General features: G+C 59.6%; 1 pseudogene; it reads right to left on the bottom strand.

Annotated features, from left to right (window-relative positions):
* Positions 1 to 14,001, bottom strand: part of LOC148783663 (uncharacterized) — a 20,915-nt pseudogene extending 6,914 nt beyond the window's left edge.
* Positions 14,002 to 15,000: the final 999 nt, after the last annotated feature.

Genomic DNA, 15,000 nt, shown 5'->3' with positions numbered 1-15,000 from the left:
GTGCTAGGCATGCTGCCTAGATGTGCTCTGTTAAGTCGCACAGCTCGTCGCCACGTGCATAGGAGCACACCTCGCTGCCCACCTGGCAAACTGCGTGGTTGTGCCTTGTTCGGGCAACCTGCAAGCCATCACGTCGCCGTGTGCCTAGGCGCACACGATGAAGAGCTCAACCCAAACTACGTAAGGTTGCCTTGTTCGGGCCGACCTATGGACCCTAGATGCGCTGTTCCATGACGCACACCTCAGTGCCCACCTGGCATACCTCGCCGGTGTTCTCAGCTCAGGCAACCCGTTGGCCTTCATCCCACCGAGAGCCTAGGTACACACCTCGGTGACCACCAGGCAAACTGCGTGGGTGTGCCTAGCCAGTCAGCCCGTACTCCTTCGCGATGCCTTTTGCCTAGCGGCACACCTTGGTGCCCTTCAGGCAAACTGCGTGGGTGTGCCTTGATGGGGCAACCCGTATGCCTCCGTGGCACGGAAGGCAAACTGCGTGGGTGTGCCTTGATGGGGCAACCCGTATGCCTCCGTGGCACCTTGTGCCTAAGCACACACCGCGGATCCCTCAACCCATACTGCAATGTTGTGCCTTACGTCAGTAGACTTGTGGTCCCTCGTTGCGTTGCGCCGAGGCAAACAGCTTAGTGCTCACCACGCATACTGCATGGGTGTGCATTGCCTCGGCTGACTTGTATGCCGTGGACGCATTGTGCCCAGGCGCTGTGCGTAGTGCTCACCACCCATGCCGATTGGGTGTTCTCATCTCGGGCAACCTGGAGCCCATTGTTGCGTTCTGCCTAGCCACACACCATAGTGCACACATGGCATACTGCTTGGGTGTGCTTAGCTCGGCGACCGGCAGGCCCTCCCGACGTCGTGTACCTAGGTTCACACCTCGGTGTCCACCAGGCAAACTGTGCAGGTCTGCCTTGCTCGGGCTACTCGAATGCCATCTTGGCACCGTGTGCCTAGGTGCACACCATGGAGCTTTCAACCCATCTTGCGTGGGTTTGCCTAGCTCGTTCGTCCCACCTGCCCTCTAGGCTCCCTGCCTTCAACCTTGCGTGTGGTGGTGATGCACTCCAGGATGCAACATTGTGCACTGAGGTGGCTTGGGTCGTGTTGAGGCCAAATGTATGCTAGTTTGACCCCCACCAGAAGTCACTCAGGAATGTCTGGTGTTTTAAGCTATGAAACATAATTGGGAAGGGTGGGCAACAGGTTGGGACGAGGCTGAGGTATGTGATTTGAGCTAGGCGTGCTGCCAATGCGTGGGTGTGTCCTTCTCTTGCTTACCTGTGGACCCTCGATGCGCTCTGTCAAGTCGCACAGCTCGTCGCCACGTGCATAAGAGCACACCTTGCTGCCCCCCTGGCAAACTGCGTGGTTGTGCCTTGCTCGGGCAAACCTCAAGCCATCACGTCGCCGTGTGCCTAGGCACACACGATGAAGCCCTCAACCTAAACTTCGTGGGGTTGCCTTGTTCGGGCTGACCTATGGACCCTAGATGCGCTGTTCCATGACGCACACCTCAGTGCCCACCTGGCATACCTCGCGGGTGTTTTCAGCTCAGGCAACCCGTTGGCCTTCATCCCACCGAGGGCCTAGGCACACACCTCGGTGACCACCAGGCATACTGAGTGGGTGTGCCTGGCCGGTCAGCCCGTACTCCTTCGCGATGCCTTTTGCCTTGGCGCACACCTTGGTGCCCACCTGGCGAACTGCGTGGGTGAGCCTTGCTGGGGCAACCCGTATGCCTCCGCGGCACCCTGTGCCTAGGCACACACCACGGATCCCTCAACCCATACTGCAATGTTGTGCCTCACGTCAGCAGACTTGTGGTCCCTCGATGCGTTGCGCCAAGGCAAACAGCTTAGTGCTCACCACGCATACTGCCTGGGTGTGCCTTGCCTCGGCTGACTTGTATGCCGGGTACGCATTGTGCCCAGGCGCTCGGCTCGGTGCTCACCACCCATACCGAGCGGGTGTTCTCATCTCGGGCAACCTGGAGCCCATCGTTGCGTTGTGCCTAGCCACACACCTTAGTGCACACATGGCATACTGCTTGGGTGTGCTTAGCTCGGCGACCGGCAGGCCCTCTCGATGCCGTGTACCTAGGTGCACACCTCGGTGTCCACCAGGCAAACTGTGCAGGTGTGCCTTGCTCGGGCTACGCGAATGCCATCTTGGCACCGTGTGCCTAGGTGCACACCATGGAGCTTTCAACCCATCTTGCGTGGGTTTGCCTAGCTCGTTCGTCCCACCTGCCCTCTAGGCTCCCTGCCTTCAACCTTGCGTGTGGTGGTGATGCACTCCAGGATGCAACATTGTGCACTGAGGTGGCTTGGGTCGTGTTGAGGCCAAATGTATGCTAGTTTGACCCCCACCAGAAGTCACTCAGGAATGTCTGGTGTTTTAAGCTATGAAACATAATTGGGAAGGGTGGGCAACAGGTTGGGACGAGGCTGAGGTATGTGATTTGAGCTAGGCGTGCTGCCAATGCGTGGGTGTGTCCTTCTCTGGCTTACCTGTGGACCCTCGATGCGCTCTGTCAAGTCGCACAGCTCGTCCCCACGTGCATAAGAGCACACCTCGCTGCCCCCCTGGCAAACTGCGTGGTTGTGCCTTGCTCGGGCAAACTTCAAGCCATCACGTCGCCGTGTGCCTAGGCACACACGATGAAGCCCCCAACCTAAACTTCGTGGGGTTGCCTTGTTCGGGCTGACCTATGGACCCTAGATGCGCTGTTCCATGACGCACACCTCAGTGCCCACCTGGCATACCTCGCGGGTGTTTTCAGCTCAGGCAACCCGTTGGCCTTCATCCCACCGAGGGCCTAGGCACACACCTCGGTGACCACCAGGCATACTGAGTGGGTGTGCCTGGCCGGTCAGCCCGTACTCCTTCGCGATGCCTTTTGCCTTGGCGCACACCTTGGTGCCCACCTGGCGAACTGCGTGGGTAAGCCTTGCTGGGGCAACCCGTATGCCTCCGCGGCACCCTGTGCCTAGGCACACACCACGGATCCCTCAACCCATACTGCAATGTTGTGCCTCACGTCAGCAGACTTGTGGTCCCTCGATGCGTTGCGCCAAGGCAAACAGCTTAGTGCTCACCACGCCTACTGCCTGGGTGTGCCTTGCCTCGGCTGACTTGTATGCCGGGTACGCATTGTGCCCAGGCGCTCGGCTCGGTGCTCACCACCCATACCGAGCGGGTGTTCTCATCTCGGGCAACCTGGAGCCCATCGTTGCGTTGTGCCTAGCCACACACCTTAGTGCACACATGGCATACTGCTTGGGTGTGCTTAGCTCGGCGACCGGCAGGCCCTCTCGATGCCGTGTACCTAGGTGCACACCTCGGTGTCCACCAGGCAAACTGTGCAGGTGTGCCTTGCTCGGGCTACGCGAATGCCATCTTGGCACCGTGTGCCTAGGTGCACACCATGGAGCTTTCAACCCATCTTGCGTGGGTTTGCCTAGCTCGTTCGTCCCACCTGCCCTCTAGGCTCCCTGCCTTCAACCTTGCGTGTGGTGGTGATGCACTCCAGGATGCAACATTGTGCACTGAGGTGGCTTGGGTCGTGTTGAGGCCAAATGTATGCTAGTTTGACCCCCACCAGAAGTCACTCAGGAATGTCTGGTGTTTTAAGCTATGAAACATAATTGGGAAGGGTGGGCAACAGGTTGGGACGAGGCTGAGGTATGTGATTTGAGCTAGGCGTGCTGCCAATGCGTGGGTGTGTCCTTCTCTGGCTTACCTGTGGACCCTCGATGCGCTCTGTCAAGTCGCACAGCTCGTCCCCACGTGCATAAGAGCACACCTCGCTGCCCCCCTGGCAAACTGCGTGGTTGTGCCTTGCTCGGGCAAACTTCAAGCCATCACGTCGCCGTGTGCCTAGGCACACACGATGAAGCCCCCAACCTAAACTTCGTGGGGTTGCCTTGTTCGGGCTGACCTATGGACCCTAGATGCGCTGTTCCATGACGCACACCTCAGTGCCCACCTGGCATACCTCGCGGGTGTTTTCAGCTCAGGCAACCCGTTGGCCTTCATCCCACCGAGGGCCTAGGCACACACCTCGGTGACCACCAGGCATACTGAGTGGGTGTGCCTGGCCGGTCAGCCCGTACTCCTTCGCGATGCCTATTGCCTTGGCGCACACCTTGGTGCCCACCTGGCGAACTGCGTGGGTGAGCCTTGCTGGGGCAACCCGTATGCCTCCGCGGCACCCTGTGCCTAGGCACACACCACGGATCCCTTAACCCATACTGCAATGTTGTGCCTCACGTCAGCAGACTTGTGGTCCCTCGATGCGTTGCGTCAAGGCAAACAGCTTAGTGCTCACCACGCATACTGCCTGGGTGTGCCTTGCCTCGGCTGACTTGTATGCCGGGTACGCATTGTGCCCAGGCGCTCGGCTCGGTGCTCACCACCCATACCGAGCGGGTGTTCTCATCTCGGGCAACCTGGAGCCCATCGTTGCGTTGTGCCTAGCCACACACCTTAGTGCACACATGGCATACTGCTTGGGTGTGCTTAGCTCGGCGACCGGCAGGCCCTCTCGATGCCGTGTACCTAGGTGCACACCTCGGTGTCCACCAGGCAAACTGTGCAGGTGTGCCTTGCTCGGGCTACGCGAATGCCATCTTGGCACCGTGTGCCTAGGTGCACACCATGGAGCTTTCAACCCATCTTGCGTGGGTTTGCCTAGCTCGTTCGTCCCACCTGCCCTCTAGGCTCCCTGCCTTCAACCTTGCGTGTGGTGGTGATGCACTCCAGGATGCAACATTGTGCACTGAGGTGGCTTGGGTCTTGTTGAGGCCAAATGTATGCTAGTTTGACCCCCACCAGAAGTCACTCAGGAAAGTCTGGCGTTTTAAGCTATGAAACATAATTGGGAAGGGTGGGCAACAGGTTGGGACGAGGCTGAGGTATGTGATTTGAGCTAGGCGTGCTGCCAATGCGTGGGTGTGTCCTTCTCTGGCTTACCTGTGGACCCTCGATGCGCTCTGTCAAGTCGCACAGCTCGTCCCCACGTGCATAAGAGCACACCTCGCTGCCCCCCTGGCAAACTGCGTGGTTGTGCCTTGCTCGGGCAAACTTCAAGCCATCACGTCGCCGTGTGCCTAGGCACACACGATGAAGCCCCCAACCTAAACTTCGTGGGGTTGCCTTGTTCGGGCTGACCTATGGACCCTAGATGCGCTGTTCCATGACGCACACCTCAGTGCCCACCTGGCATACCTCGCGGGTGTTTTCAGCTCAGGCAACCCGTTGGCCTTCATCCCACCGAGGGCCTAGGCACACACCTCGGTGACCACCAGGCATACTGAGTGGGTGTGCCTGGCCGGTCAGCCCGTACTCCTTCGCGATGCCTATTGCCTTGGCGCACACCTTGGTGCCCACCTGGCGAACTGCGTGGGTGAGCCTTGCTGGGGCAACCCGTATGCCTCCGCGGCACCCTGTGCCTAGGCACACACCACGGATCCCTTAACCCATACTGCAATGTTGTGCCTCACGTCAGCAGACTTGTGGTCCCTCGATGCGTTGCGCCAAGGCAAACAGCTTAGTGCTCACCACGCATACTGCCTGGGTGTGCCTTGCCTCGGCTGACTTGTATGCCGGGTACGCATTGTGCCCAGGCGCTCGGCTCGGTGCTCACCACCCATACCGAGCGGGTGTTCTCATCTCGGGCAACCTGGAGCCCATCGTTGCGTTGTGCCTAGCCACACACCTTAGTGCACACATGGCATACTGCTTGGGTGTGCTTAGCTCGGCGACCGGCAGGCCCTCTCGATGCCGTGTACCTAGGTGCACACCTCGGTGTCCACCAGGCAAACTGTGCAGGTGTGCCTTGCTCGGGCTACGCGAATGCCATCTTGGCACCGTGTGCCTAGGTGCACACCATGGAGCTTTCAACCCATCTTGCGTGGGTTTGCCTAGCTCGTTCGTCCCACCTGCCCTCTAGGCTCCCTGCCTTCAACCTTGCGTGTGGTGGTGATGCACTCCAGGATGCAACATTGTGCACTGAGGTGGCTTGGGTCGTGTTGAGGCCAAATGTATGCTAGTTTGACCCCCACCAGAAGTCACTCAGGAAAGTCTGGTGTTTTAAGCTATGAAACATAATTGGGAAGGGTGGGCAACAGGTTGGGACGAGGCTGAGGTATGTGATTTGAGCTAGGCGTGCTGCCAAAGCGTGGGTCTGGCCCGCTCTGGCTTACCTGTGGACCCTCGATGCGCTCTGTCAAGTCGCACAGCTCGTTGCCCACCTGGCAAACTGCGTGGTTGTGCCTTGCTCGGGCAACCTGCAAGCCATCACGTCGTCGTGTGCCTAGGCGCTCACGATGAAGCCCTCCACCCAAACTTCGTGGGGTTGCCTTGTTCGGGCTGACCTATGGACCCTAGATGCGTTGTTCCATGACGCACACCTCAGTGCCCACCTGGCATACCTCGCGGGTGTTCTCAGCTCAGGCAAACCGTTGGCCTTCATCCCACCGAGGGCCTAAGCACACACCTCGGTGACCACCAGGCACACTGTGTGGGTGTGCCTAGGCGGTCAGCCCGTACTCCTTCGCGATGCCTAGGCGCACACCTTGGTGCCCACCCGGCGAATGGCGTGGGTGTGCCTTGATGGGGCAACCCGTATGCCTTTGCGGCACCTTGTGCCTCGACGCACACCGCGGATCCCTCAACCCACACAGCAATGTTGTGCCTTACGTCAGCAGACTTGTGGTCCTTCGATGCGTTGCGCCGAGGCAAACAGCTTAGTGCTCACCACGCATACTGCATGGGTTTGCCTTGCCTCGGCTGACTCTTATGCCGTGGACGCATTGTGCCCAGGCGCTCGGCTTTAGTGCTCACCACCCATACCGAGCGGGTGTTCTCATCTCGAGCAACCTGGATCCCTTCGTTGCGTTGTGCCTAGCCACACACCTTAGTGCACACATGGCATACTGCTTGGGTGTGCTTAGCTCGGCGACCGGCAGGCCCTCCCGATGCCGTGTACCTAGGTGCACACCTCGGTGTCCACCAGGCAAACTGTGCAGGTGTGCCTTGCTCGGGCTACGCGAATGCCATCTTGGCACCGTGTGCCTAGGTGCACACCATGGAGCCTTCAACCCATGTTGCGTTGGTTTGCCTAGCCCGTTCGTCCCACCCCCCCTCGAGGCTCCCTGCCTTCAACCTTGCTTGTGGTGGTGATGCACTCCAGGATGCAACGTTGTGCACTGAGTTGGCTTGGGTCGTGTTGAGGCCAAACGTATGCTAGTTTGACCCCCAACGGGTGTCACTCAGGAATGTCTGGTGTTTTAAGCCGTGAAACATAATTGGGAAGGGTGGGCAAACAGGTTGGGACGAGGCTGAGGTATGTGATTTGTGCTTGGCGTGCTGCCAAAGCATGGGTGCGGCCTGCTTTGGCTTTACCGTGGACCCACGATGCGCTCTGTCATGTCGCACAGCTCGACGCCACGTGCCTAGGAGCACACCTAGCTGCCCACCAGGCAAACTGCGTGGTTGTGCCTTGCTCGGGGAACCCGCAAGCCATCACGTCGCCGTGTGCCTAGGCGCAATGGACGAAGCCCTCAACCCATACTGCGTGGGGTTGCCTTGTTCGGGCTGACCCGTGGACCCTAGATGCCTTGTTCCATGGCTCACACCTCGGTGCTCTCCTGGCATACCTCGCGGGTGTTCCCAGCTCAGGCAAACCGTTGGCCTTCATCCCACCGAGGGCCTAGGCACACACCACGGTGACCACCAGGCACACTGCGTGGGTGTGCCTAGGCGGTCAGCCCGTACTCCTTCGCGATGCCTAGGCGCACACCTTGGTGCCCACCTGGCGAATGGCGTGGGTGTGCCTTCATGGGGCAACCCGTATGCCTCCGCCGCACCTTGTGCCTCGGCGCACACCGCGGATCCCTCGACCCATACTGCAATGCTGTGCCTCACGTCAGCAGACTTGTGGTCCCTCGATGCGTTGCGCCGAGGCAAACAGCTTAGTGCTCACCACACGTACTGCATGGGTGTGCCTTGCCTCGGCTGACTTGTATGCCGTGGACGCATTGTGCCCAGGCGCTCGGCTCAGTGCTCACCACCCATACCGAGCGGGTGTTCTCATCTCGGGCAACCTGGAGCCCATCGTTCCGTTGTGCCTAGCCACACACCTTAGTCCACACATGGCATACTTGCTTGGGTGTGCTTAGCTCGGCGACCGGCAGGCCCTCTCGATGCCGTGTACCTAGGTGCACACCTCGGTGTACACCAGGCAAACTGTGCAGGTGTGCCTTGCTCTGGCTACGCGAACGCCATCTTGGCACCGTGTGCCTAGGTGCACACCATGGAGCCTTCAACCCATGTTGCGTTGGTTTGCCTAGCCCGTTCGTCCCACCCCCCCTCGAGGCTCCCTGCCTTCAACCTTGCTTGTGGTGGTGATGCACTCCAGGATGCAACGTTGTGCACCGAGTTGGCTTGGGTCGTGTTGAGGCCAAACGTATGCTAGTTTGACCCCCAACGGGTGTCACTCAGGAATGCCTGGTGTTTTAAGCCATGAAACATAATTGGGAAGGGTGGGCAAACAGGTCGGGACGAGGCTGAGGTATGTGATTTGTGCTTGGCGTGCTGCCAAAGCATGGGTGCGGCCTGCTTTGGCTTTACCGTGGACCCACGATGCGCTCCGTCATGTCGCACAGCTCGACGCCACGTGCCTAGGAGCACACCTAGCTGCCCACCAGTCAAACTGCGTGGTTGTGCCTTGCTCGTGCAACCCGCAAGGCATCACGTCGCCGTGTGCCTAGTCGCACACGACGAAGCTCTCAACCCATACTGCGTGGGGTGGCCTTGTTCGGGCTGACCCGTGGACCCTAGATGCCTTGTTCCATGGCTCACACCTCGGTGCTCTCCTGGCATACCTCGCGGGTGTTCCCGGCTCAGGCAAACTGTTGGCCTTCATCCCACCGTGGGTCTAAGCACACACCTCGGTGCCCACCAGGCATACCGCGTGGGTTTTCCCAGCCGGTCAGCCCGTACTATCGCGACGCCTTTTGCCTTTGCGAACACCTCGGTGCCCAATTGGCAAACTTCGTGGGTGTGTCTTGATGGGGCATCCCGTGTGCCTTCGCGGCACCGTGTGCCTTGGCCCACACAGCGGAGCCCTCAACCCATACTGCAATGTTGTGCCTTACCTCAGCAGACTTGTGGTCCCTCGATGCGTTGTGCCGAGGCAAACAGCTTAGTGCTCACAACGCATACTGCGCGGGTGTGCCTTGCCTCGGCTGACTTGTGGACCGTCAACGCGTTGGGCACAAGCGCCGAGCTAAGTGTTCACCACCCATACCGCGCGGGAGTTCTTATCTCGGGCAACCTGGAGCCTATTGTTGCGTTGTGCCTAGCCACACACCATAGTTCACACGTCTTACTGCTTGGGTGTGTTTAGCTCGGCGACCGGCAGGCCCTCTCGATGCCGTGTACCTAGGTGCACACCTCGTTGTCCACCAGGCAAACTGTGCAGGTGTGCCTTGCTCGGGCTACGCGAATGCCATCGTGGCACCGTTTGCCTAGGTGCACACCATGGAGCCTTCAACCCATGTTGCGTGGGTTTGCCTAGCTCGTTCATCCTACCTGCCATCGAGGCTCCCTGCCTTCAACCTTGCGCGTGGTGGTGATGCACTGTATGATGCAATATTGTGCACTGAAGTGGCTTGGGTAGTGATGAGGCCAACTGTATGCCAGTATGACCCCCAACAGGTGTCACTCAGGAATATCTGGTGCTTTAAGCCATGAAACATAATTGGGAAGGGTGGGAAACAGGTTGGGACGAGGCTGAGGTATGTGATTTGTGCTAGGCATGCTGCGAAAGCGTGGTTGTGGCCTGTTTTGGCTTGACCGTGGACCCACGATGCGCTCTGTCATGTCGCACAGCTCGACGCCACGTGCCTAGGAGCACACCTAGCTGCCCACCAGGAAAACTGCGTGGTTGTGCCTTGCTCGGGCAAGCCGCAAGCCATCACGTCGCCGTGTGCCTAGGCTTACACGACGAGGCCCACAACCCGTACTGCGTTGGGTTGCCTTGCTCTGGCCGACCCATGCACCCTAGACGCGCTATGCCGTGGCGCACACCTCGTTGCCCGGGTGGCATACCTCGCGGGTGTTCCCAGCTCAGGCAACCCGTTGGCCTTCATCCCACCGTGGGCGTAGGCACACACCTCGGTGCCCACCATGCATACTGCGTGGGTGTGCCTAGCCGGTCAGCCCGTACTCCTTCGCGATGCCATATGCCTAGGCGCACACCTCGGTGCCCACCTGGCAAACTGCGTGGGTGTGTCTTGATAGGGCAACCCCTACGCCTCCGCGGCACCGTGTGCCTAGGCGCACACCGCGGAGCCCTCAACCCATACTGCAATGTTGTGCCTTACCACGGCAGACTTGTGGTCCCTCGATGCATTGTGTCGAGTCAAACAGCTTATTGATCACCACGCATACTGCACGTGTGTGCCTCGCCTCGGTTGACTTGTGGACCGTCGACGCTTTGTGCTTAGTCGCACAACTTAGTGCTCACCACCCATACCGCGCGGGTGTTCCCTGCTCTGGCAAGCTCGAGCCCATTGTTGCGTTGTGCCTAGCCACACGCCTTGGTGCACACATGTCATACTCCTTGGGTGTGCTTAGCTCGGCGACCGGCAGGTCCTCGCCATGTCGTGTACCTAGGTGCACAGCTCGGTGTCCGGTAAACTGGGCAGGTGCGCCTTACTCGGGCCACGCGTTTGCCATCGTGGCGCCTTGTGCCTAGGTGCACACAATGGAGCCCTCATCCCATGCTGCGTGGGTTTTGCCTAGCTCGTTCATCCCACCGGCCCTCGAGGTTCCTTGCCTTCAACCTTGCGTGTGGTGGTGATGCACTCTAGGATGCAACATTGTTCACTGAAGCGGCTTGGGTCGTGATGTGGCCAAATGTATGCTAGTTTGACCCCCAACAGGTGTCCCTCAGGAATGTCTGGTGTTTTAAGCCATGAAACATTATTGGGAAGGGTGGGAAACGACAGGTTGGGACGAGGCTGAGGTATGTGATTTGCGCTAGGCTTGATGCTAAAGCGTGGGTGTGGCCTGCTCTGGCTTACCCGTGGACCCTCTATGCGCTCTGTCATGTCGCACAGCTCGACCCCAAGTGCCTTAGGAGAAAACCTCGCTGCCCACCAGGCAAACTGCGTGGTTGTGCCTTTCTCGGGCAACCCGCAAGCCATCACGTCGCCGTGTGCCTAGGCGTACACGACGAAGCCCTCAACCCATACTGCGTTGGGTTGCCTTGCTCTGGCCGACCCATGCACCCTAGACGCGCTATTCCATGGCGCACACCTCGGTGCCCACGTGGCATACCTCGCGGGTGTTCCCAGCGCAGGCAACCCGTTGGCCTTCATCCCACCTCGGGCCTAGGCACCCACCTCGGTTCCGACCAGGCATACTGCGTGGGTGTGCCTAGCGGGTCAGCCCGTACTCCTTCGCGACGCCCTTTGCCTAGGCGCACACCTCGGTGCCCACCTGGCAAACTGCGCGGGTGTGTCTTGATAGGGCGACCCGTACGCCTCCGCGGCACCGTGTGCCTATGCGCACACCGCGGAGCCCTCAACCCATACTGCAATGTTGTGCCTTACCTCGGCAGATTTGTGGTCCCTCCATGCATTGTGCCGAGGCAAACAGCTTATTGCTCACCACGCATACTGCACGTGTGTGCCTCGCCTCGGCTGACTTGTGGACCGTCGACCCATTTTGCCTAGGCGCACATGTTAGTGCTCACCACCCATACCGCGCGGGTGTTCCCAGCTCCGGCAACCTGGAGCCCATTGTTGCGTTGTGCATAGGCACACCGCTTGGTGCACACATGGCATACTGCTTGGGTGTGCCTTGCTCGGCGCCCGATAGGCCCTCGCGATGCCGTGTACTTAGGTGCACACCTCCGTGCCCACCAGGCAAACTGTGCTGTTGTGCCTTGCTCGGGCTACGAGTAGAGGCCAACGTGGCACAGTGTGCCCAGGTGCACACCATGGAGCCCTCAACCCATGCTGCGTGGGTTTGCCTTGCTCATTCATCCCACCGGCCCTCGAGGGTTCCCTGCCTTCAACCTTGAGTGTGGTGGTGATGCACCCTAGGATGCAACATTATGCACTGAAGTGGCTGGGGTCGTGATGAGGCCAAATGTATGCCAGTTTGACCCCCCAACAGGTATTGCTCAGGAATGTCCGGTGTTTTAAGCCATGAAACATAATTGGGAAGGGTGGGCAACAGGTTGGGACGAGGCTGAGTTATGTGATTTGTGTTAGGCGTGCTGCCAAAGCGTGGTTGTGGGCTGCTCTGGCTTACCCGTGGACCCTCGATGCGCTCAGTCAAGTCGCACAGCTCGACGCCACGTGCCTAGGAGCACACCTCGCTACCCACCAGGCAAACTGCGTGGTTTGGCCTTGCTCGGGCAACCCGCAAGCCATCACGTCGCCGTGGTGCCTAGGCGCACACGACGAAGCTCTCAACCCATACTGCGTGGGGTTGCCTTGCTCGGGCTGACCCGTGGACCCTAGATGCGCTGTTCCAAGGCGCACACCTCGGTGCCCACCTGGCATTCCTCGTGGGTGTTCCCAGCTCAGGCAACCCGTTGGCCTTCATCCCACCGTGGGCCTAGGCACGCACCTCGGTGCCCACCAGGCATACTGCGTGGGTGTGCCTAGCCGGTCAGCCCGTTCTCCTTCGCGACCCCGTTTGCCTAGGCGCATACCTCGGTGTCCACCTTGCAAACTGCGTGGGTGTGACTTGATGGGGCAACCCTCACGCCTCCGCGGCGCCGTGGTCCTAGGCGCACACCGCGGAGCCCTCATCCCATACTCCAATGGTTTTCCTTACCTCGGCTGACTTGTGGTCCCTCGATGCGTTGTGCCGAGGCACATAACTTAGTGCTCACGACGCATACTGCACGGGTGTGCCTCGTCTCGGCGTACTTGTGGACCGTTGATGCATTGTGCCTAGGCGCACAGCTTAATGCTCGCCACCCATACCGCGCGGGTGTTCCCAGCTCGGGCAACTTGGAGGCCCTTGTTTCGTTGTGCCTAGGCACCCACCTGCGAGCACACCAGGCGTACATTTTGGGTGTCCCTATCTCGGCGACCGGCAGGGCTTCACGATGCCGTGTACCTAGGTGCACACCTCGGCGTCCACCAGCAAAACTGTGCGGGTTTGCCTTGCTCGGGCTACGCGTAGGCCAACGTGGCACCGTGTGCCTAGGTGCACACAATGGGGCCCTCAACATATGCTGCGTGGGTTTGCATTGCTCGTTCATCCCGCCGGCCCTCGAGGCTCCTTGCCTTCAACCTTTCGTGTGGTGGTGAGGCACCCAAGGATGCAACATTGTGCATTTAGGTGGTATGGGTCGTGATGAGGCCAGATGTGGGTTAGTTTGACACCCAACAGGTGTCACTCAGGAATGTCAGGTGTTTTAAGCCATGAAACATAATTGGGAAGGTTGGGCACCAGGTTGGGACGAGGCTGAGGTACGTGATTTGGGTAAGGCGTCATGCCAACGCGTCGGTGTGGGCCTGCTTTGGCTGACCCGTAGACCATCGATGTGTTCTGCCTAGTCGCACACCTCGGTGCTCGCCACCCATGCCACGTGGTTGTGCCAAGCTCGTTCAACCCGTTGGCACTCACAGCGAGGTGCCTAGGCGCGCTACTCGTTTCCCTCCAGGCTCATACTGCTTGGTTGTGCTTTTCCTGGGATGACTCGTGGACACTCCATGCGCTGTGCTTAGGCGCACACCTCTGTGCTCACCACTCAGCCGTCAACCCTTTCAGCGTGGGTGTGCCTACCCTTACTGCGTGGGTGCTTCCAGCTCGTTCAGCTCTGTAGGCACTCGTGGCGCTGTGCCTAGTTAGCCAGATAGGTGCTCACCTGGCATACTGCTTGGGTCTGCCTTTCTCGCCCACCAGTGGGCTCTCGTGACGCCGTGTGCCCAGGGGCCCTCGATCCATGGTGCGTTGGTGTGCTCTGCTCGGGCATCTCACCGGCCCTCGAGCCCCGCTGCTTTCAATCGTGCGTGTGGTGATGCGTCGTGCCTTGACGCGCACCCGGTTGCCCCCTACCCAAGACGTGTGCGTAATGCCCCGGGCACTCGCGACACCGTGCGTAGACGCGTACCTCGGTGCCCACCATCCACGCCACACATTGCACCGTGGTGTGCTCCGGGCCGTCCCATCCCACCTCGCCAGCTATTCCGATGCACTAGGACGACGCGCCCAGACCGTCTTATGGGCCAGGACGGGCAGTGCAGGAGCTTGAGTTCCAATGCTCCACCGTGTGTTTGCCCCCGGAAAGCTGATTTGGGCGCGCACGTCGTTGTGCACTGGGCATGGTGGTGTGGTGGGATGGGTTTGCCCCTTAGGAAAACATTTGTGTGCTAGTTTCGGTGGAATGGCGGCCACTCTTGAATTTCTCATGTTTTAAGCTATCAAACATACTTGGGGAGAGTCGGAACCAGGTAAACGTATGCGTCTCCCTCCCTCCCCTTGAACGCATGCAAACAATTGTAGGGAATGAAGGTCGACCTCCATGTGGATCCGATCTGCGAGGCAGCAGGATGACGGTGTGCTTCCGGGTGCGGCTAGGGAAGCTATCTCGACTGCTGTACATCCGCGTCTTAGATGCGATATACCGCCCGAAGCAGCCGGAAGAAGTCCTGCTTCCCTCCTTGACACGATCCGCTCTGGATGACGGTGGGGTGGCAGTCCCGAGGTTGCGCCGTTGCGTCCGTGGCGCAATATGGCACCATGTGCATTGTCCCGATCGAAGAGTTTGGGCAGTGGACGACGGTTTCCCTTTGCACCGATCCTAGTGCTGTGCGCTGGGCGAGGAGGTGGGGATGTCCCGACACTGCGTCGTCGTGTCTCTAAGACATGATATGGCACCAACAATTGCAGCCAGATGAAGTCCTGCTTCCGTTCCTGACATGACTCCCCTCCGGATGATGGCGG

Source organism: Amborella trichopoda, chromosome 1 (assembly GCF_054954075.1).
Source record: "Amborella trichopoda isolate Santa Cruz 75 chromosome 1, AtrichopodaSantaCruz75HAP2 v2.0, whole genome shotgun sequence".
Taxonomy (NCBI): Eukaryota; Viridiplantae; Streptophyta; class Magnoliopsida; order Amborellales; family Amborellaceae; genus Amborella; species Amborella trichopoda.
The sequence above is the reverse complement of the archived record's forward strand: the minus strand, read 5'-3'. Positions and strand labels throughout refer to the sequence as shown.